This window comes from Molossus molossus, unplaced genomic scaffold, assembly GCF_014108415.1.
Source record: "Molossus molossus isolate mMolMol1 unplaced genomic scaffold, mMolMol1.p scaffold_m16_p_22, whole genome shotgun sequence".
NCBI lineage: Eukaryota > Metazoa > Chordata > Mammalia > Chiroptera > Molossidae > Molossus > Molossus molossus.
In genome coordinates this window covers 23,155,960-23,176,795 of record NW_023425358.1, presented here as the reverse complement: position 1 = coordinate 23,176,795, position 20,836 = coordinate 23,155,960, and positions in this window count along the sequence as shown.

Genomic DNA, 20,836 nt, shown 5'->3' with positions numbered 1-20,836 from the left:
CAAACACCAGTGACTTGTCAGGACAGCCAGGCCTCAGTCCAGAAACCGGCTCTGCTCCAGAAGCTACCAGTGTCTGATGCCCCCCAGTGAGCTGGGGCACAGAGAGGCCACTCTGCCCAGACCTGGACCGGGCTGCCCTCGGCGTCCTGTTGCACCAGCCCGACTCCCTCTCCCAGGGGGCCAGATTCCGCTCTGTCCTCCCGCAGCTGGAGGGGGTCCCGCTCTGCGCACACAGCTGGCCGGACGCTCTGTCCGCACCGACGTTCAGCTGCCCATCCATCCTGGTGGCCTCTTGCCCCGAGGTTCTTTCACCCTCAGTCAGTTACTCACTTGACCGCTATTTATAGGACACCTACTATAGGTCCTCCAAGAAAGAAGAGGAACACAGTCTGCCCTCGTGGAGTTGGCATCTAGCTGGGGGCGCACAGACAGTAGATAAGTAAAGACCATTTCGCCTGGACATGAGTTCATAGAAGAAAATAAATGGGCAGATTGGGAGTGGCTGTCTCAGGAAAGCCTTCCTGGAGGAGGTGATGATTACACAGAAACCCAGTGGAGGAGAAGGCGCCAGCCGCATGCAGATCCCAGCAAGGGGCATCCAGGCAGAGGGGGAGGCCGGTGAGACAGTCAGTGCCAAACAGCCCCGAGCGTGCCTCCTTCTGCCTGTTCGGTGGAACGCCTCCGTTGCCCTGGACACGGGGAGCTGCTTTCACCGGCAGCCTGACGTTACCTTCTGGGGGCTGCAGCGCCAGGGTCTGGGTTTAAGTGCTGCTTCGATCCCCTCCCAGCTGAGTGATCTCAGACAAGGTCCCTCCTGGGCCTCAGTCTCCTTGCTGCAAAATGGAAAGGTTGGGGCCTCTGCCAGGGGCTTACAGTGCGGGTCAGAGCAAGGGTGTGAAGGGCTTAGCATGGTGCCTGCCGCGCAGTGAGTGCTCAGCCCAGACAGGACACCCCACACCCCTGACGCCAGGCAAGGCCTAATTATAGATGCCCAGAGGTCACTTTTCAGACCCTTGTGACTCTGGACAGGGCCAAGGAAGCTTGGGCCACCCATCAAAGGGAGGGTCTCCCTGTGGGTACGGGTGTCTGCCTGCAGGCTGGCTCACGCCCTGTTCACTCCTAGCTCGCGGGACCCGCCAACAAGAGGCAGCAGACGTGGGAGGGAAAAGGAGTCAGGAGGGCCTGACCAATGAGGAGCCGCAAGGGCGTGCCTCTGTCCCCCTGTCTGTTAGGGTGGATGTCGATGGGGCTTGCCTCCCAGGACTATGTGAGGACTTGGGGTAGGGCATAGTACCCAGCTGGGCTCTGTTTAGCCTCCACAGTCCACAACTACACACACAGACGTAAAACTAGTCGACATTTAGACAAATTTTCCCTTGAGGCTTTCTTTTATTCCACAAATATCTGCTGGGCTGCTTTGTGTGCCTGGCTCCACGTTAAGTGCCGGGTATATAAAAACGCCCACGGCAGCCACCCAAGGGCTTACAGAGCTCACGAAGAAGGTCAGCAAGGTTGCAGGAGCATGTTTAACCTGCTCAAAGACAAACCAGGGGTTCCAGGAAGAACAGTCATCTTCTCGGTTCTTCCGCCGGTTTGTTTATTCAGCTTTGTAAGCTCCAGGACTTGTCCAGCAGGACTTTGTGTCTGAAATCTGGGACCCTCTGCTGTGACCCTGGCCTCCCAAGATGATCAGATGCACCTCAAGATCTGAGTTCAAGGCCTGGGTTGGCCCCTGCTGTGCTGTGCTAACTTGGGTGAGGCACTTAGCTGTGCTGTGCCTCAGTTTCCTCATCTGTGACATAGGTGATGATAATGATTAAAACACTCCGTCAGGGCTGTTAGGAGGGTTGAGTGTGATCACAAGGCTCCAGTGGGAATCATTGTTCTCATTACTATCTGTCTGGGGGGCGATGGATCCAGCACCAACGTCACCTGATTCAAGGAGAGGTGACACACCCCTGCACACACCCAGCTCCAACCCACTAGATTACTTTGGGCAGGACTATCCTGCTCTCAGGCCATTTCCAAGTCACCCTCTGGAAATGAGGATGGTGGGCTAAGCCAAGGTCACCACCAAGGGTTCTTGCTCTCTTTCCATATAATAGAGTTGTTGCTGGGAAATGGCTGATCAGGCAGGGACTACATTTCCCAGCACCCTTTGAATCTAGGTGAGGTCATATGACAAGTGTTGGCCAATCGACTGTGAGAGGAAGTGATGGATCACTTCAAGACTGATGTGGTAAAGCATGTATGCATGAACAATGGACATGGACAACAAAGCTGGGACAGGGCGGGGAAGGTGAGGGAGGGGGTATCAGTGGGGGGAAAAGGAGAAACATCTGTAACAAAAATAAATAAATTAAAAAAAAAAAAAGACTGATGTGGTTAACAATTGGAGTGCCTCCTCATCTTTTCTTTCCAAAGCTACCAACTGAGCAGCGTGGACTCCAAGCTACATGTCGAAGATGGACGAGCTACAAAACAGAAGGAGCCTGGGTCCTTGAATCACCATGTGGAGGAGGGCTACCAAAACAGGAATGCCGGAAGTGGGCTGTGACATTAGTAAGAAATCAACTTTTATTGTTAAACCACAGGAGCATTGATTTTATCTGTTAACACGACCAGCATTGTCTTAACTATTACATTATACATGTTTGTTTGTTGGTTTTTCAGGTGCATTTACATTATCTCCTTTAATACTCAGCCAACTTTTGATACCAATAATGCAAGCCACTAATTTTTTGAGCACGTAATTTGTACCAAGCACTGGGCTAAGTCCTTTGTACCTATTTTCTTCTTTAGCTTAACCACAGTTCCATAAGGTGGGCTCATAGTATTCCCACATTATAGGTGACGAAACTAAGACGCAAAAACATTCAGGAGCCTGCCCAGAGTCATCAGCTAATAAGTGCAAGTGGCTAGATTAGAACCCAGCATTCACATTCTTAATTGCTTCACTCCACAGCATACCAGAGCCCAATGAGGTAGATATTGCAAGGCTAGTTTACCAGTGAGGACACCAAGGCTCACAGGAGGTCCATAACTTGGCCATGGGGATAGTAAGTGGCAGTGACTGGCCAGAACCCAGAGTTGTCTGGCTCCCAACTTGTTCGCTTGCCCTACCCACTCTGCTGCCTCAGTTGCCCTCTCTAGTGGGCATGGAGCCCTGACCCAGTTTCCATTCACCAGTGTTACAGTGCCATGGCTGAAGGCAAACTTGGCATCCACAAAGCCTGTTATGATGCTAAATAAATTCTTCTCTTGGCAGCCTTGGCACTTCATAAACACCTGGGAAGCTGTTAGTGCCTCATGCTGTCCAAAGCACTCTTAATTACTGTCCAATCAAGGCATTTTTCACTGCAGCGAAAAAAAAATAACACAGGAGAGATGGTGAAATGTTCAGGCTCCCAACTTTGGGTCCTTCCTTGTGCATTGTCCCTCTGCTATTGCATCCCCTAGGTCTCAGCCAGTAAAGGAAGTAAAGAAATGATGATAGAGAGAAATTATCTCTGAAAGAGGCTTTGCTGCTCCCCAGTGATCCCACTTTGTGGACTTGATCTGGAAATAAACTGGAATGAGTGTATGGTGAAGAAGGACATACAAGGATGCTGATCATAGTATTATTGGTCACAGCTAAAAACTGGAAACATTTGAAATGCCCACTGGGAGAGCAAGGGTTAAGTAAACTGTGTTACATTCATGCAAGGGAGTACTATGCAGCCATTACAAAGAATGACATGGAGCCATTCAGGCTGATATGGAACAATACAGAACAAGCAAGGTGCAGAACAATGAGCTTCCTATGTTTCCATTTGTGTAACGCTAAAAGATATTTACTATTATAGCCAGTTTTTATTAATGATTTAATATGCTCTATTTTAGGCAATTTCATTCATTGCTTCACTTAACCATCACAAGAATCCTATGATGCAAGAGCCGTTATCATCCCCAGTTTATAGATGAATAAACTAAGGCTCAGAGAAGCTCAATAATGAGTGCTCTAGGGTCACATTTTTAGTGAGTGGCAGGGCTAGGCTTCTCACCTTGGAAGTCTGAATGCCACTGCTAACCATTAAGCTATACTGCCTTCCCCAGGCACAAACGAGCATAATCACTGACAAGAGACTTCCATGGCTTTGAAATGGGGGTGAGTGGGAGGTGCAGGCATTGAGGACATTGCCAGAAATCAAGGGGATAACATTTTAATAGCCATATGGTTACATAAGGCAAAGCCTTGAACCTTCCGAAGGTATATGATTGAAACAGGAATTTCTACCTAAAACCAGGACACCCAAAGGGCAATACTTAGAAGGAAGAACAAAGTAGGAAAAGAAATATGTACAGGGCAGCAAGAAGGAATTTTGTCTGTCTTGGCTTGGATTCTGAATGAGGAAACATATTTCCCTTTGAAATTTATAACCACAGACCTGCAGTCACACCACTTAGGAGTTTAGATTTAAACTACCTGTATGGAAAGGAACCTCCAAAGTGAGACCAGGGATGATGAGATGATGGCAACCCAGGCAGAAGCAAATGCTAAACCTCCCTGCAGGGTACCAGACACACCCTCAACCACAGCACCCAGAATTCCCACAGATACGGCCATGCCAGAGATGAGCTCACAATCCCAAATTATAAAACACAGGAGAAAGCAAACCACAAAAATGCCTGGAATGACAAAGGAGGAGCTGATAGCTGTGGTTGCCTTTAAAGGCTAGTGATGGAAGGATGGAATGAGACGAGAGTATGGTTTTTCCCTTAATACATATCTAAGGCAGGTTGAGCTTCTTAGACTAGTGAGTTTATACTGTTTTATTGTTTCTCTTTTAAAATAAGAGATGCTTGAGTTGCAAAGAAAGAAAGGAAAACAGGACGGAGATGGGGAAAATGGTAGGGAGAAAAGCTAGCTTTTGCCTCCCCAGCCCCCCCCTCCAAGACTGTTCTGTTCCCCCACCCCCACCCCAGCTATGGCTGTGCCACTGGCCCAGGTGATGCTTCCTAGAACAGAATTGGGATCCTTCCCGTCTGACAAGAATGTTTTCATATGTAGTGACCAGCCACGTTATCTAAAACCCAGAGTTGAGGTCCATGCCTCTAAGTTGCATCCAACAGAAGGGAGGTCCTTTTTCATTCCTCTTTTGGCATCCATCTATCACTCCTATTTCTACCTCTTCAGTATTCCTCAAGTCCCTCCATCTTTTTCCATCCCCAGCCCCTCCTCTGTCCAGAACACTCTGAAGCCTTGCAGAGACCACAGTTCTCCTGGCTCTTTTGCCAGCAGCCAGAGTAACCTTCCCAAAATGCAAACCAGGTTACTCCCCTGCTTGAAAGGTTCCAAAAGTTTCCCTCTTGCTCAGAATAAATTCCAAGTTTCTGGAAGACCTGGTCCCTGCTGGCCAGTCCCACATCATCACCCGCTGTGTCCCTCCCGGCCCCTCCCCACCTCCACTCGCCGCTCCGTTTACACTGCCTCTTGTCAGGCCTGTGAACACATCAGCTGAGGCCGCGTGCACAGAGCCTTTCCCTGCACGGGAAAGCTCCATTTCAGTCTCGGCTCAGCCTAAATGCCCTTGCCCTCGGCAGGCCTCCCTGCGCCACCCAAAAACAACAGGGAGCCCACCGTCAGAGACGCTGAAAGCAGGTGTCTGCTGGTCTTAGCCTCTGAGGGCCTCTGGCCCCTTCTCCCCAAATAACCCTGCCTACCCTTCCTACAGGCATTGCTCACAATCTTGAAATGTTCCTGGCGCACTAAAAAACTAGAATCCTTGACTGCCCTCTCCAAAGAATTAAATCACTGAAAATAGCACTGAACAAGTCAGGGATAGTGGTGAGAACCGCAGCATGGTGTGACAAACAATCTGCAGCCGTCACATCAGACATCCATTTGGGTAGAAAATGCCCTGCCCAGCTCCGCCCTGCCCCGCCCCACACTGCCCTGCTCCGCCCCGCCCCGCCCTGCCCAGCTCCGCCCTGCCCTGCCCCGCCCCACCCTGCCCTGACCTGCCCCGCCCCGCCCTGCCCAGCTCCGCCCTGCCCTGACCCCCCACCCTGCCCTGCTCCGCCCCGCCCTGCCCTGCTCCGCCCCGCCCCACCCCGCCCTGCCCTGCTCCGCCCTGCCCTGCCCTGCCCTGCCTCAGTTCTCTTACATACTCCAAGGAGTTCTGGCTCATCCTGCACCAGCTTGGCTTTGGGCTTTACTTCCTACCGGCTTCTCATACAAGATGGTCCTTGCCACTAGCCAGACCTGCTCAGAACGTGCCATGGTGAAGTTTGGTTGACCAAAATTGGTGGTGATCAAAATTTAGAGACCTCCTGGAGAAGGATTTCCAGCCATCTGTTGATGACCAATGACTTGGAAATAACGGGGTCCCTGTTCTTCCTCCACCTGTGGTCCCAGACCTGGCCGCGTGAGCTGTTGCCAGGCCCTCTCCTCACCGGGAACTAGATCTGCTCACAGAACTGGGGGAGAGTTGATGCAGCGAAGCCGGTGAAGGGCAGTGCACTCACTCAGATAATCTTAGGACAGGGGAGTCAGTGGTGTGGCTGCTGGCGCCTCCATCAGATTCTCCTCTCAGCCACACTCCTTGGCCTGCCCTTCGGGGCTTTTCTCGGCTTCTGCCTGATCTCTGCCTCGTCTCCTTCCATTCCAATTTTCCCTCCTCATCCCAGCCTCACCAAAGCAGCCAACAGTTCCTCTTCATCCTCTGCACCTCTGCCCATGTTGGCCCCCCTGTCTGAAACATTCCCTTCTTCCTCTCCCTACAAAGTGTGTGCTCAATACCCAGCTAAAATGTCCCCTTCCCCAGAAAGTGCCTCTGTCTTGGGTCTGTCTCTGCTCCTGGTCTGTCATTGGGGGTCTATCTTCCCCACTGGACAGAGAGGTCCTCCAGGGTGGGGATTGTGTCCCCTCATAGTCCCCCAGCACCCAGTGCCAGCAGTCCTTTGGTGCCACATGCTTTAAACTCCTGAGCCTCAGTTTCTTCAACTGAAGAATGAAATAATCACGCCGACTACCCGGCACTGTGGGGAGGAGGAAACCAGCGAGCACAGAAACTCCACGTGGGAGATGCCCAGGCCAGGACAAGCGACAAGCTGCCCCTCACAGTTGCCTGGGAGGCCAGAGCAGTGACAGCCTGCACCTGGAGGTGGGTGAGAACGTCACCTGTGAGCACCAGGCCCCCGCTGGGGTAAAAAGGTAGCAAGTAAATGTGCAGACCATGGGTCATTTACTCCTCAAAGCCACCTTCCTCTCCTGTCCTGCCCTGACCCTGTGGAGTGGTCTCTGCCAGGTGACCACTCGCTGACCCCAAACAACACCGGTCAGAAGATCTAGAGGAGAAGGTGTCGCCAGGCAGGGGCCAGCTGTCCCCACAGAAGTCACAAGGCTCCACACAGATGAGAGCTGAGCCCCGGAGCAGCAGAGGCTCCTGCCTCCTGCCCTCGGCCCAGCCAAGACTGAGACAGAACCGGGCAAGGCACCCCAGCTGGTACCAGGAGCTTCTAGACATCAACCCAGATTCCAGGGATGCCTTTAGCGTCCCCACTCTACAGATGGGGAAACTGAGGCTGGGTGTTGAGTGACGTGCCCAAATTTTCGTAGCTGGTAAGTGGGGAAGCCAGGATCTAAACCCACGTGTGCAGGATAGTCTGACCCTCCCAGCTTCTTAACCTGTCAGTTTCTGGTGGCAGTGTTTTTAGTCTGGGGACACTCTCCTCTACACCCACTGTTTGCAACGAAGAGGACTTTGAGAAACAGCAAATAGGAACATGGGTTCTCACTCAAGGTCCCTGGGCGTCATCTGAACCAAAGGCCCAATGGCTTCTCCTCTTGGGAACCCCGTCGAGGCAGCCCCATATCTCCTGGCCTGGACAGAGGGCGTCTGTGCCGAAGGCTGAGCCCCAGTGGGCCCCTCCGCTGCCTGGGGAGGGTCAGGAAAGGCCCAAAGCCACCCTCCCATCCAAAGGCCTGCAATCATTGAGTGCCTGCTGTGGTGACTGCTTTTTGTCACTTCTTTACATGTGTCCTTTGGGGTCCCACCTGCCAGCCTCTATGCCCACAGGTCCTCCCTTATTTTCCCAGGGAGCCCCTGCGGTGCTGCCTCTCAGGGACAGTGCAAGACACATATGGACACAGTCCCTGCTCTATCATCATGTGGAAACAATACAAAAGTAAGCAAAGCAACCCCTAACTAAGCAAAGATTGCACTGGGCATGGGAGACATGAACTGAACGCTGTATAGAGAGTGCAGCACATAGCGACAGTCAGGGTGTGTCTGGGAGGGCTGCCTGGAGGAGGAGGCCCTTGAGCTGAGACATTAGAGAAGAGAAAGAGCCACCATGCAAAGAGCTGAGGGAAGAGTGTGGATTAGGGCAATGGAGCGAGAGGAGTACCTGCCCAGCCCCTGCCAGGGGCTCCATCAGGGGCATTCTTGTCTGCCTGACCTTGCACTGTCTGACCGCACCACCCTGCAGCAGCTGTCTCCGATTGCAGACACCCTCACAGTTCACAAGGCAAGACCCTGCTCAGGACCTTCGGGCTCCTCGCGTTCACCCTGAGGGGCACGGATGAGGAAACTGAGGTTGAGAGAGGAGAATGTCACCCAAGGTCACACAGCCAGGTGACCTCTCCTAACTCCGGCTCCTGCCTCCCCACCTTTCCCAGAAGGCAGTGGCTGGAGGACCCCTGCCCACACCCCCTCCCAGGCCCACCTGCCTCTGGGGAGGGGCGGCAGCCCTGCACCAACCCATATATAACCCACTCCACGTGCCTTCCCGCGTTAATAAATGGAGAACCAAGGGGTCATAAATCCTGGGGCTGCCAATGTCCCCGGGACCAGCTCTTTCTCTGGCCACGCACTAGTACTTTTTACAACCCATTAATTAGTCCCTCTAATAAAGTTTGACAAAATGATAACTTGCCCATGAAAAGTGTTGTAATAAATACATTTTCCCTAACTTTCAACCATTCGAGCATGGCCACCTCATAAACCCTCGGCCATGGTTCACTGCCTCACTGTCTCTCTGTATTTCTCCATCATGAACTCGGGCCAGGCCTGGGCCTGACTGTCCCCCTGGAGCTCCCCTGTTCTCAGCCCCGTGATGGCCCCCACCACCCTGGACGGCAGTTCCCAAACTCCAGCCCCATCTTCCCAAGTCCTGTTTTATCCATGTGGCACCTGGAGGAACAGGCCTGGCTGTTATGTTTTCTTCAAATCAGTTCCCTTAAATATGTTTATTTTGAAAGGACACTTTATATCATCATTACAGAAAACTGGAAAAGTGGTATAATAACCCTTGAAAAAGAGATAAAAATAAATACAAGGAGGGGGGAAAAAGGACATCACTAAATGGCAGACTGTTTGCCTGACGCTCTGCCTTCTGTGTCTCTCTGTCGTAAAGGGAGGTCGGCCAGCGCCAGGTTGGAGACTTTCTTCTCGGGCTAGATTCAGGGCCTGAAAGGGGATTTCAAAAGCCACCTTCTTCCCTGGAGAGTCTCTGGTTGGACGCCACACCTCTGTACACTGCCCAGAGGCTCCTGCTGAGCAGCTGGGGTGGCACCAGGTGGGCCAGGGGTGGGAGCAGGTGGCCCCACTGGGTTTCAGATCAGTAACAGGAGACAGGGCTCTTCACGTTTCTCAGAAAGTCGAGAGAACAGCCATTGTTCACATGACAGAGTAAGGACCCTGAGGACTGGTTGGTGGGGAGTAGGCTGGAGTCGTATCAAGTTCAGGCTCACCGCCCGAGATCATGTGTTTCCCCGTTCCGTGCGGGGGGGGGGGGGGGGTCTAGAAATGCTGAGCTTGGACCCACACTGACCCTGACCTGCTGGGGTTCCCAGGTTCCAGGCCCAGGATCTCCCAGAGCCTCCGCACGTCCCCACATGATCCCGGCTGCAAGACCAGGTCACCTCAGGGCTCCTGGCATTTCTCATGCATGTCACCTAACATGGTGACTTAGACACAGGGTTATTATTCTCCCTCTCTTCCAACACCTGGCCCTGCACAGAGGAGGGGCTCAGTCAGTTGCCTGAATAGATGCTGAGTGAGAATAGAGAGATCTGATGACTTGTCCCCATTGCACAGATGAGCAGAGCAAAGCCCAGCCCAAGAGGAGAAATGACGAGGCCAGGTCCCCAGGGCGCCTTGAGCAAAGCTCAGACACTGGAGTGCTGCCCCGACCCCTGCCCAGTGCTCCTTCTTCTACAGCCTCACAGACCACTGGGACGTTTTGGCTCGAACTGCTGCCACATCTGAGGACCCAGCCCCCTTGAGCCCACCTGGACAGGCAGGGGCTTCCTATTTCTGTGCCACCTCAGGAACTTGCAAATCCACCAAACCAGCACTGCTCACCATTAAACCACAGTAGCTGACACAGGCTGCTAGGTCCAGGTGCAGGCCCCTGCCCATCGCGACAATGGCCTTGAGCTCTGTGAGCCATGCTGATGGCAGGTACCCTCCTATGTCTGCTCCAAGTGCTTCAGGAGGCACTGCCCATGCATCATAACCGAGCCTCTCAATAATCTTTAAGAATGGGATGACTGTGACCATTTAACAGGTGGACTAACCAAAGGCATGGGGCTCAGCCCTAGGCACCCTGGTCCTCACCTCTGAAGGGTAATAATCATTGGGGACAGCCTTCTTCCAAGACTATTGCATGTGAGGAGTGATTTGTCTGCCATCCAGTGCCTAAAACCCCATTAGTTTCACCCATTTCGGATACAGCAATGTATTGTCTGAAGGCCTCTCTAAAGTAGCAGCAAGGGAGTCTAGTACAATAGAAACAGCATTGGATTAGGAGTCAAAAGACCCAGATTCTAGTGGTAGCTGTGCTCTCAACTATGACCTTGGCTGAGTCCATCCCACCCTGCCCTGGCCCCACTGTTCCGGGGTAGAGACTAGAACATGGTAGAACTAGAACATGGTTTCCCACAGTGAGCGGGATGTGCCCTGAGAGATCATTTTAGGAGGATTCATGGATCCAGCTTTCAGAATTACCTAATAAAATAATTGTCTTCTTTCTGACCACTTTCCTGATTACTGACTAGAAGGAAATCTCAGTTTGAATGCCTCCCCTTTGACAATTTCCCTGTTTAACAAAAAGCAAGCCGGCCTCAGGCTCGGAGGAGCACCTGGCTGGATTCTCACAAAATCACTCTTGTCCGTTTTCCTTGCATTTGGGTTTAAGGGCACTGTCTGTTTAGGACAAGTGAAATGCACTTCCCACCTACCACAGCAGGGTAAAATGTCCTCTTCAAATATGCTCCATGAACTTGACAGAATGAGTGATATAAAGAAGAGCTTTCAGTCAATGTGGGTGCCGGTGGAAGTGAAATTGGGGAAACTTGCAAAGTGGAAGGTGAACAGTAGATGCGGGGAGGCCCCAGCCAAGAGCCTCTCTTGGGGCACACGGGGGCTACCAGCTCCATGGCATTAATAACAACCCCTCACTTCACAATTTGCAAAAACCCTTTCCAAGCACCGGCTCAGTTCATGTATCCCACGCCTCGTGACCATCGCAGAGCCTCCCGATGGCCGTGTCCTGTAAGCATTCCAGCTGCTGAGCACAGCCTGTGACGGCATTTACGTCACGAAGCTGTGTCCTAGGTGTGTCCTAGGAGGAGGGCATGACACAAACCCCAGCTGCCAGGAGAGGAAACCAAGGCTCCGAGAGGTTGAGGGACTTGCGTAAAGTTGCAGAGCAGGGTATGTGTTTCCTACAGCTGCTAAAACAAATGGCCACAAACATGCTGGCTGGGAACGGCAGGAACGGCTTCTCTCACGGCTCCAGAAGCCTGAGGGCTAAGGTCAAGGTGTCGGCAGGGACAAAGGCTGTACGAGAGAACCTCTTCCCTGCTTCTCCCAGCTCCCGGGGGCTCACGCATTCCGTGGCGCGTGGCTGCATCACGCCCAGCTCCGTCTCTGTCTTCCCCTCTGTGCCATCGCTTCGTCTGCTTCTGAGGACACCTGTCATTGCACCCTGATCCAACTTTATCTCATTTCAAGTTTCTTCACTTAATTTCATTTGCAGACTTTTTCCAAATAGCCACATTCACAGGTTCTGGGGCATCTGGGGCGGGGGAGAGGGGCCACCGTTTGACCCACAACAAGCAGGACCAGGATTGATGCTGAAAACACAGCCTCCTGGTTCTCTCCACTCTACACACCCGCACACACACCTGAGCTCACCTCCCCTGCCCATGCCGCCGCGGGCTGCCTGGCCCACCACCCTCATGCCCCAGCAGTGGGCACAGGGGCAGCGGGGCCTGGCCCTCAGGGCTATCCTGGTTGTGCGCAGGCCCACGCTCCTGTTTAATTAAAGTAAAAGACTGAACTCTGCTCAATGATACCAGCAGCACCAACCCACCCACCTGCCTGGGGACCCATCTCTTTGAGGAAATTTATGGCTATAATTTAGCAGGTGAATTATGGCTGCTGGCACCTAGCTGTGAGAATTGCCCAGGCACATTAAACCCACCCGCTGACGCCCCTCGATGCCAGAGCCACCCTCATGAAGCCTGTAAAATAAGGTGGCAGAGAATGGGGGCCCCCGTGGGAGCCGCAGAGCCCCCAGAACTGCCACGGCCTCTAGATTTGGGGCCAGAGGCCTGGGTTTCTGTCCCAGGCTGGCTGGCAGGCTGGGTGAGCTGCCCAAGCAGCCTGGTGACACCAAGTGTGGCTTGTGTAGCAGCAGCATCTAGGAGGTGGTCAGAAATGCAGAGACTCAGGGCCCCACACTAAAAGCAGCCCAGCAGGCTAGCAGCCCCCTTGCCCGGTGTGTGGGCACTGTCATGTCTGAGAAGAGCTGTGTAAAAGCAGAGCCCACGCAAGCCTGTGACACCCGTGAATGCAGATGTCCCCTCGTCCCCTGCCTGGCCTACATACATGTTCACAGCCCCTGCCACACTCTCGACACATGTGTGTACCCTCCACCTCCACAGAGACACCCTACACTCTGCTCCCCACCTGGGTGCACGCACCCCCATTTCACACTGGCATGAAAACACGCACTCCAGGTGCCACACTCACACACGTGCCAGTGCACAACCTGTGTGCACTCTCAAAGGTACACTTGATGGGGGGATTTCAGGAAGCTGAGAAAGACCGCTTGAGGCTCCTTTCGTGCATCCATCCACTCAGTAAGTGGTTACTAGCCAACATCCAGGTACGAGAGGCGTATCAGTGCCTGTGTGTGGACAGGAAAGTGCAGGCGAGGAGGGGGTCCTTGGCCTCAGCTCAGGGTCACCATGCGGACCGATGAACATGCACAGTGATGGGGGTCGGGGGGAGTCAACTTGGCCTGTGGGGAGAAGGCAGAGCAGGGAGGCTCCCCAGAAAAGGAGACCTGAGCTGGAGGTCAAGGATGAGTGGGAATGTCCTTGGCAGACGAAGTGAGGAAGGGCATTCCTGGAGAGGGAGCAGCAGGGGCAAAGGCTGGAGGCGCAGATGGATGGCTCGAGGCCGGCAGAGGTGCAGGGTTTATGCTGGGCCCTGATGGGAGTCAACGCTGCTAAACACAACGGGATCATTCTTATCCTCTGCCAACACCCCAGCCAGGCCATGCTCACCTCTCCCTTGGACCCCGAGGCGCCTACAGCTTTCTGCCAGTCTCCAATGTCCCTCCCTCCAGACCCACTCATCTCCCTCACAAGCACAGGGACCTTTCTAACATGTTAACCTGATCATATCACCCTTTGCATAAGCTCTGCCTTGGCTCCTTAAAGACCAAACTTCCAGGTCTGCAGCCTTGGTCTGCTCTTGTATCCACTTGCATCTGTTATACTATTCCTACGTTCCCTGAGGCTGCCTAGCTACCGCATACCTCCTTGCCTTTGTAGATGCTGTTCTTTCTACAGGAGAGGTCCCTACCTGACCCCTTTCTCCATCTGTCAAACTCCTATTCACCCTGCAAAACCCATTCTGCCAAAGGTCTCCTCATCCGGAAGGCCTCCCTGACAGTTCAGCCAGAGAGATGCTTGGAAAGGGAACGATAATTAAGCCTCGGGGTGAGGTGTTCAGTGGTTTCTCGGTATTCGGGCTCTGGGACAAGACGGGGCAGGAGCAGCCAGGGCGCTAAGATTCAGAAGAATGCACAAGGAACTCCAGAATTTCCTGTGTTTTTTTATGTTTTATTTAGAGCCTTGTGTATCAGGGGTTAAGAAGCTCAAAAGATTTTTGGTGGTCACCTTTCTTAGTGCCATAAGACAGCCAAACTGACTTCATTTCTTATTTCCCAGACGTGAGCTTTGAAAAATTTAGAACCAAGGAGACCCTATTTCACAAGGAAGGTAAACACACAAAACCCACTGTCCTGAGGCCTTGGCTAGATTGAGGACAGAGGTAAATAATAGTAACAACAATAACGACGACAATTAGGAACAGGCTCCTAGAAGGGGTGATGCGGACAAGGCTTTTTATCACAAAGAGACTGCTCAGTAAAACAGCCTCAAACCACCAAGGCAAGAGGCCACGCACTGAGCTGGGATGTGGGGAGATTCCAAAGGTGGCTGGAGGGGCCTATGGCGATCCAGGGAAACTTCCTGGAAGAAAACAGTCTCTCCTCCTCCTGCCTCCGTGAGCTCCACTCCCCCGGACCGGACCGCAGAAGAGCAGTCTGCCCGGTGGGGCCTGGGCCCGGCTCCGCCGGCTCCGCCCGAAGAAGTCGCCTCTGCGGCTGTTCCGCCTCCCGCGCGCACCGAGGTGCGGATGCTCTCAAAGGTGAATTTCCAAGTTCGACTGTTCGGGATTCCTGCCTGGTGCAATTAGCAGATTCCAAACACTGTTAATTATGCTTCCTGTGGTCCGTGCACACAGAGGCCGATCGATCCTCCCCGTGCTGCCAATTATGAAAGCCCTTCCGCATGAAGGCTCGGGGTGGCAAAGGGAGGTGACCGGGCTCTGAGCACAGCGGTGCGAGATAGGCTGGGCTCAGGGGACACCCCGCCGCACAAGGCTCGCACAGACCCACCTGCCGGGCCTTCGGGTGTGTCACCAGCAGGCTTAAGACGTTTGGAGTTGCACGCTCAGGCCCAGAGAGCAGGAGGCTGCGAGCCCATTTCACTTGGGAGGAGCAAGCGCCCGACACCTGTGAGCTACTGCGCAGGAGCGTCAGAGCATGAGGTGTGTGCAGAAGACATGACCACGCGCCCGTGTGCCAGTGTGGCAGGCGCATGACTTGGAGGGACGCACATTTAAAGGTGTGAGTGCGTGTGTGTCTGAGAGTGAGGTGTCACTGTGCATGTGGGTGGATGTGGGTATGGACCAGGGTGAGTGTGCGAACGTGTACAAAAGAAAAAGTGTGCCCGTGAGTGTGTGGGCAGTGAGAAGGGAGTGTGGAGGTCCTCTCTGAGGAAGTGTGTGTATGAGTGAGGGATGGCGCTAAGGGCACGTGTGTAGAACTGAGGGTGTGAGTGTGAACAGACAGGGTGTGTGGCTAGACGCGTGTGGGATGGGCGTAGGTGGGAGGGTGACCAGTGCTGGGAGTGGGTATTGGTGCGAGTGTTGGTGAAGGGGACGCACAGGTGCGTGCCCACATCATCAGGCATAGACTTTTCCCTGCTCCTGCCCGCAGGAGGATCACACTTCCACGTGACTCACTCTAGACATAAAATAGGAACATACCATGCCACATTTGTGGGAGGAGGTCTAAAAGCCAGCACGTGGTCCTCTGTCTTCCTTTCCTCTGCCGTGACCACAGGAAGAGAGGGCCTGCATCATCAGCCCGATGGGAGGAAAGACGGGGTGGAGCAGAGCCCTTGCCCCGCCGTGATGGGACAGTGAGCAGGAAACAGGGCCCTAATATCGCGCAGTGCTGAGGCTTGGGGATGTTTATCACTGCAGCATAACCCAGCCCACACTGACTGATACAGGGACCACATGTCGGTTTGAGTGAGAAGATGGGAGAGTGTATGGAAGTGAGACAGTGTGTGTGTCAGTGATACCTCAACTGCCATGTGGTGTGGGTGTGCGGGAATGTTTGTTACTGGGGTATAACCTATCCCACACTGACTGATAGAGGGGATGTGGGAGAATATATGTGTCAGTGAAAGTATGCGTGTGGGTGTGTTGGGATGTCTGTGAGTGAGTGAGGAAGGGAGGGAGGTCTGAGGGAGATGTTAGGGGTTAGGAGATGTTCCCCTACCCTGAGCCTGCTCTGCATCCTGGGCCCCAGGTGTGCGGCTGTGGTCGGCTCCTTCGTGCTGCCACACTGGATACTGTGGCACCTGCTCTCCTTCCCTTCGACCACCAAAACTTCTCCCAAAGCTCTCAGCTCCTCCTCCCCATCCCCCTGCCTGCTAGCAGCCACCGTATCTCCATCTGGATGGTGCAGCTGCCTCCCTGTCCAGCTGCACTGCACCCAGAGGCTTTCTCTACACAGTGATCTTCTAGACCCTGTCAGTCCCTTGCTTAAAGCCCTCAGGGGCTCCCCATGGCCCTACCCCCCTCCTCCCAGCCAGCTTACCCTCAGCCTCCGTCGCTCTCAGAGCTCCTGCCCACCAGCCTCCATTCAAACCTGTCAGTGGGCTTTGCTCCCTCTCCCCTCAGGCCCTTTGCACATGCTGTTCCCTCTTCCTAGAATGCTTGTCCCTTATGCTCTTCACTTAGTTCAGATCCCAGCGGCCACTTCCTCAGGGAAGCCCTCCCTGATACACACTCAGCGTTCCACGTGTCTCTGAACGTGCTATGCGCTTACTTCATGAGCATGGCCTCTCCCAGGAGTCTGTGAGCTCCTGGGTGGGAGCAGGAAGTGGGAAGAGCTAGGCCCTATTCTCGATCACCACCGTGTGCTCAATACTGGTACACAGTTGGCATCGATAAATGCTTGTGAATGAGTTTGTGAATGAGGTAACCTCTCCATCTTTTCTGCACATCTCAGGGGCAGATGGGTACTCGGGCCCTCGGGGGTCACTAGCAATGAACGAGCCCCTCCATCCAGAGCTGAACAGAGATCCCATCTATGTTAGTCTCCATCCTGGTGTTGGGCTTGAATTCCTCATGGGGCAGCTTCACATAGCACATCAGGACACTCAGGTCTCTCTCAGGAGTGGGTTTAACGCAGCCAACCTTCCCAAAGTCCCTGCAGTGGGCTGGCTCTGCGTGGGGCAGCAGGAGACAGAGGCTAGGACTCCTCCAGCCCCGCCCTCAGGAAGATGGATCAAATGGGCTCTAATGGAGGGAAAGGGCTTCAGGGCTCAGGTAAGGAAGGGGATGTTTGGAGAGGATGGTGTCACTCTAACTAGACCTAGAAAGGCAGGGAAGATGGTAACACAGGCCAATGGAGGCAAAGACGGCTAGGATGGTGAGGGCTTTCCAGGTGGTGGGTGCAGCATGAGCAAGAATGGGGAGGCAGGTGATCTGCTTGAAATAAAGCTCCATCGATCTAGTGGCTGTTCACCATGGTAATCTCCAGGTAGTGGGTGCTCAAGAAGATGACTCTCCCTTGGGCATCGTCTTCCCGCCCCCTTCAGTCTGGGAAGTTTGAGAGAGACTTGCCCCATCCCCCATCTCTTCAAGGGTAAGTAACCCGGCTTGGCCAATTGGAGTACTCCATCCCTGGCCCTGTGATGGATCCATGAACACGCCTGTGACCCCAGCGCAATAAGTGACAACGAGCTCTGGAGCTTGTGCTGGAGCTAATGGGAAAGAGTTGTTTTGCTGTTGTTTTTTCTTTTTTGTTTGTTTGTCTTTTCTGCTACAGTTCCTGAGAGGAGCAGATAGTTCTAGAGTTGTCTAGGGCCCTGGAGAGTGAGCTCACCTGGAAGAGAAAAGAGGGACCAGAAGAAACCAAGTCCTGAGGACATTTTTTTAAGCACTTGGATCCAGCCATGCCTGAAGGCAATTCTAAATTTCCTGGTGCCTGGAACATAGGAAATGCTATAAAATGGTAGCTATTATTAACAGCCTAGTCTGGCACATAGTGACGCTTGGTAATGTTACCTCCTTCTTTCCTTCCTTCCTTCCTTCCTTCACATCCGTGCCCCTGAAGCATTTTAGTGATAATGTGATCCCTCTTTCTGCCCCTTACAAACACTTCAAAATAGATTGTGGGGCCCCACTCCGGACATGAGCAGAATACGTGAAAGGTGGAATGTCTACTGGAACGTTTTCTCGTCAAGCTGATGTTCTGCCCACCTGGAGACGCTCGGGGGACAAGACAAATGCCCAAGACCATGAGGCCCATGGTTGTCATGATCTCTGCCCGGCAAATTCACAGCTACCAGCCATTCGGTTCCTGGGACAGCCACAGCGGGAAGGGGTGTGGGGAGACCCAAAGGCACTCGGGTGCTGGGCACCCCTCTCGTAAGGCCAAGAGTGGGGGCTGGGGTTTGAGAGCCGAGGGCAAGCTCCAATCAGCAAAGGTCGCCAGGCTGGGGGTGCATTGAATGGACGCTTGCTGGGTGCTAGGCTGTGCTTGGAGGGTAGTAACCCAGGGCCCTGCCTTCGCTCAGTGAGTCTAAGAGAAAAGACAGGCAAGTCAGCAGGCAACTCCTCCCCAGAGTGAGCAGCCGTGGGGAGGAGAGTCTGGGGGACCTGGGGTGAGGCGAGGAGGCTGGCCTGTCTGACATGGGGAAGCAGAGAAGGCTTCCTTGGGGTTGTCTGTAAATCGAGTTGAACCTTAACGGATGAGGAGAGATTTCACGTCGGGGGCGGAGGGATGTTCCAGGCAGAAGGAGCAAAGAATTGAAGTTCTCCAGAGCGGTGGGGAAGGGGGCGCTCCAAGTGCAGCAGGGACCTTACAGACCACACTGAGGGGTTCAGGCTTTGGATTGGGGCACCGGGAGCCGTGGGAGGGCTTTAAGCAAGGGAATGGTCTGATTAGATTTGAGTTGAAGAAAAACCCGTCTAGCCGCTATTGGATAATGTAGGAGGAAGAAATCCTAGAGGCTGTTAGAATTGTTCATGTGAGTAACGCTGGGGCCGGGCCTGACGCAAGAGAATCAGCAGCCTTTGGGGTTGGACCAGAAGCAGGGTAGAGAAGGAGATCCAGGGAAAGGGTCTCAAGTTCAAGGTTTTGACTCCTGCGGCCGTGCTACGTAATGGCGTTTTAGTCGATGCTCCCATAGAATGACAGTGAAAAAATTCCCATCCCTCACCGACGTTGTAGCCATCTAATGGCATAGCTCAGCGTATCCCTCTCATGTCTGCGGTGACGCTGCTGTCAACAAACCTGCTACACCAGGCTACAGACTACAGCATGCCCAATTGTGTACAGTACATGATCCTTGATAGTGAGGATAAACGACCGTGAGACTGGCGTACGCATTTACCATACTACACTTAAGAATTTAGAGCGCACATTGTCTAGTTATAAGAAAAGTTTGCCGTGAAACAATATGTCACGTTACGCCATCAGCAGCCTCATACAGCTCGTGTTTACCGTGTCTAATTGCATCGTTTTCTCTTGAGATTGATTTAATCTTGAGTTGTTTTATGAATTTAGTGTCGCCTCAGTGTCCCGCGCCCATAAAGGCGCCGTGTGCCGCCCTGTCCGAGCCTCAGCTCACCCCACTCAGCACTGCCTCTCCCGGGGCCACTCCGTCCTGCCGCTCCATTCACGGTCCCCGCCCCACACAGGTGTCCAGTGTTTATCCTGTGCCTGTGTTTTTACAGGACTCTCTAGGTGCGCACGGGGACTCGCGTGCACCGGGGTCTGATGCACAAACACTGACCATTGTGCTGCAGTTGCATGTCGTATTCGGCACAGTAACATACTGTGCAGGCTTGTAACATAGACGCAGCCGGCTCTCCCACACAGCCCGGATGTGCAGTAGGCCGTACCAGCGAGGTTTGTGTAAGTGCACTCACTCTGCGATGGTTACACATGACGAAATTGCCCACCACAATTTCTCAGCCTGTATCCCCATCAATAAGCGGCTCCTGACTGTATCTACCCACCGAACTCAGAGGGCTGGCGTGGAAAGGGCCGTGATGACTGGGACAGTGCCTTCAAAAGTACAAAGCAGCCCTGGCCGGTTTGGCTCAGCGGTTAAAGCGTCAGCCTGCGGTCCTGAGAGACCCGGGTTCGGTTCCCGCTAAGGGCACGTACCTCGGTTGCAGTTTGTCCCCGGCTCTGGTCAGTCGTGCGGGTGGCAGCCAGTCGATGTGTTCCTTTCACGTCGATGTTTCTCTCTCTCTCTCTCTGTTCCTCTCTCTCCCTCCCACTCTACCTGAACAAAAAATGGAAAAATGTCCTTGGGTGAGGATTAAAAAAATAAAAATAAAAATAAAAGTACAAAGCAGAGGTAGGCAAAAATTTCCCTATAAAAGGCCAGACAGTGAATGCTTTAGGCTTTGAGGACCAGGAGGGAGTCTGTCTCTCTGTCACTTGTAGGACAAAAGCAGCCACAGACAACACATAAACAAATGGGTGTGGCTGTGTTCCAATAAAACTTTATTTATTGGCCCATGGGATGCGGTTCGCCAACTCTTGGTTTAAAGTGATATGCAGATACCAAGCTTTTCTCTTCTTTCTCCTGACATATCCTCTTCCTTAGCACTTTCTATTTAAAGAAAGTTCTTCTCACTTTCTCTGTGTCCATAGCCCAGAGGAAAAGAATGTACTTCGCCTTGGGCAACCATTGTATAGATGAGAACACTAGCATAGAAGAAGACTTGCATTTAGTGGGTGTTTTTTAACTACCTACTGGGTAAATGAATGGGCCCTGGAGATCCAATCCACGGATAGCACTCATGCCATCAATTGCCAATCCCATACCCACAGCAGACATCACTAATCAATTCCAGCATGCTTTTCAATGGAGCATTGATTTGGCCTCTCTATTCTCAATGGAAGCAGCCACCTCCAGTCAATATCGACACATAAGAAGAAGTGGGATTTA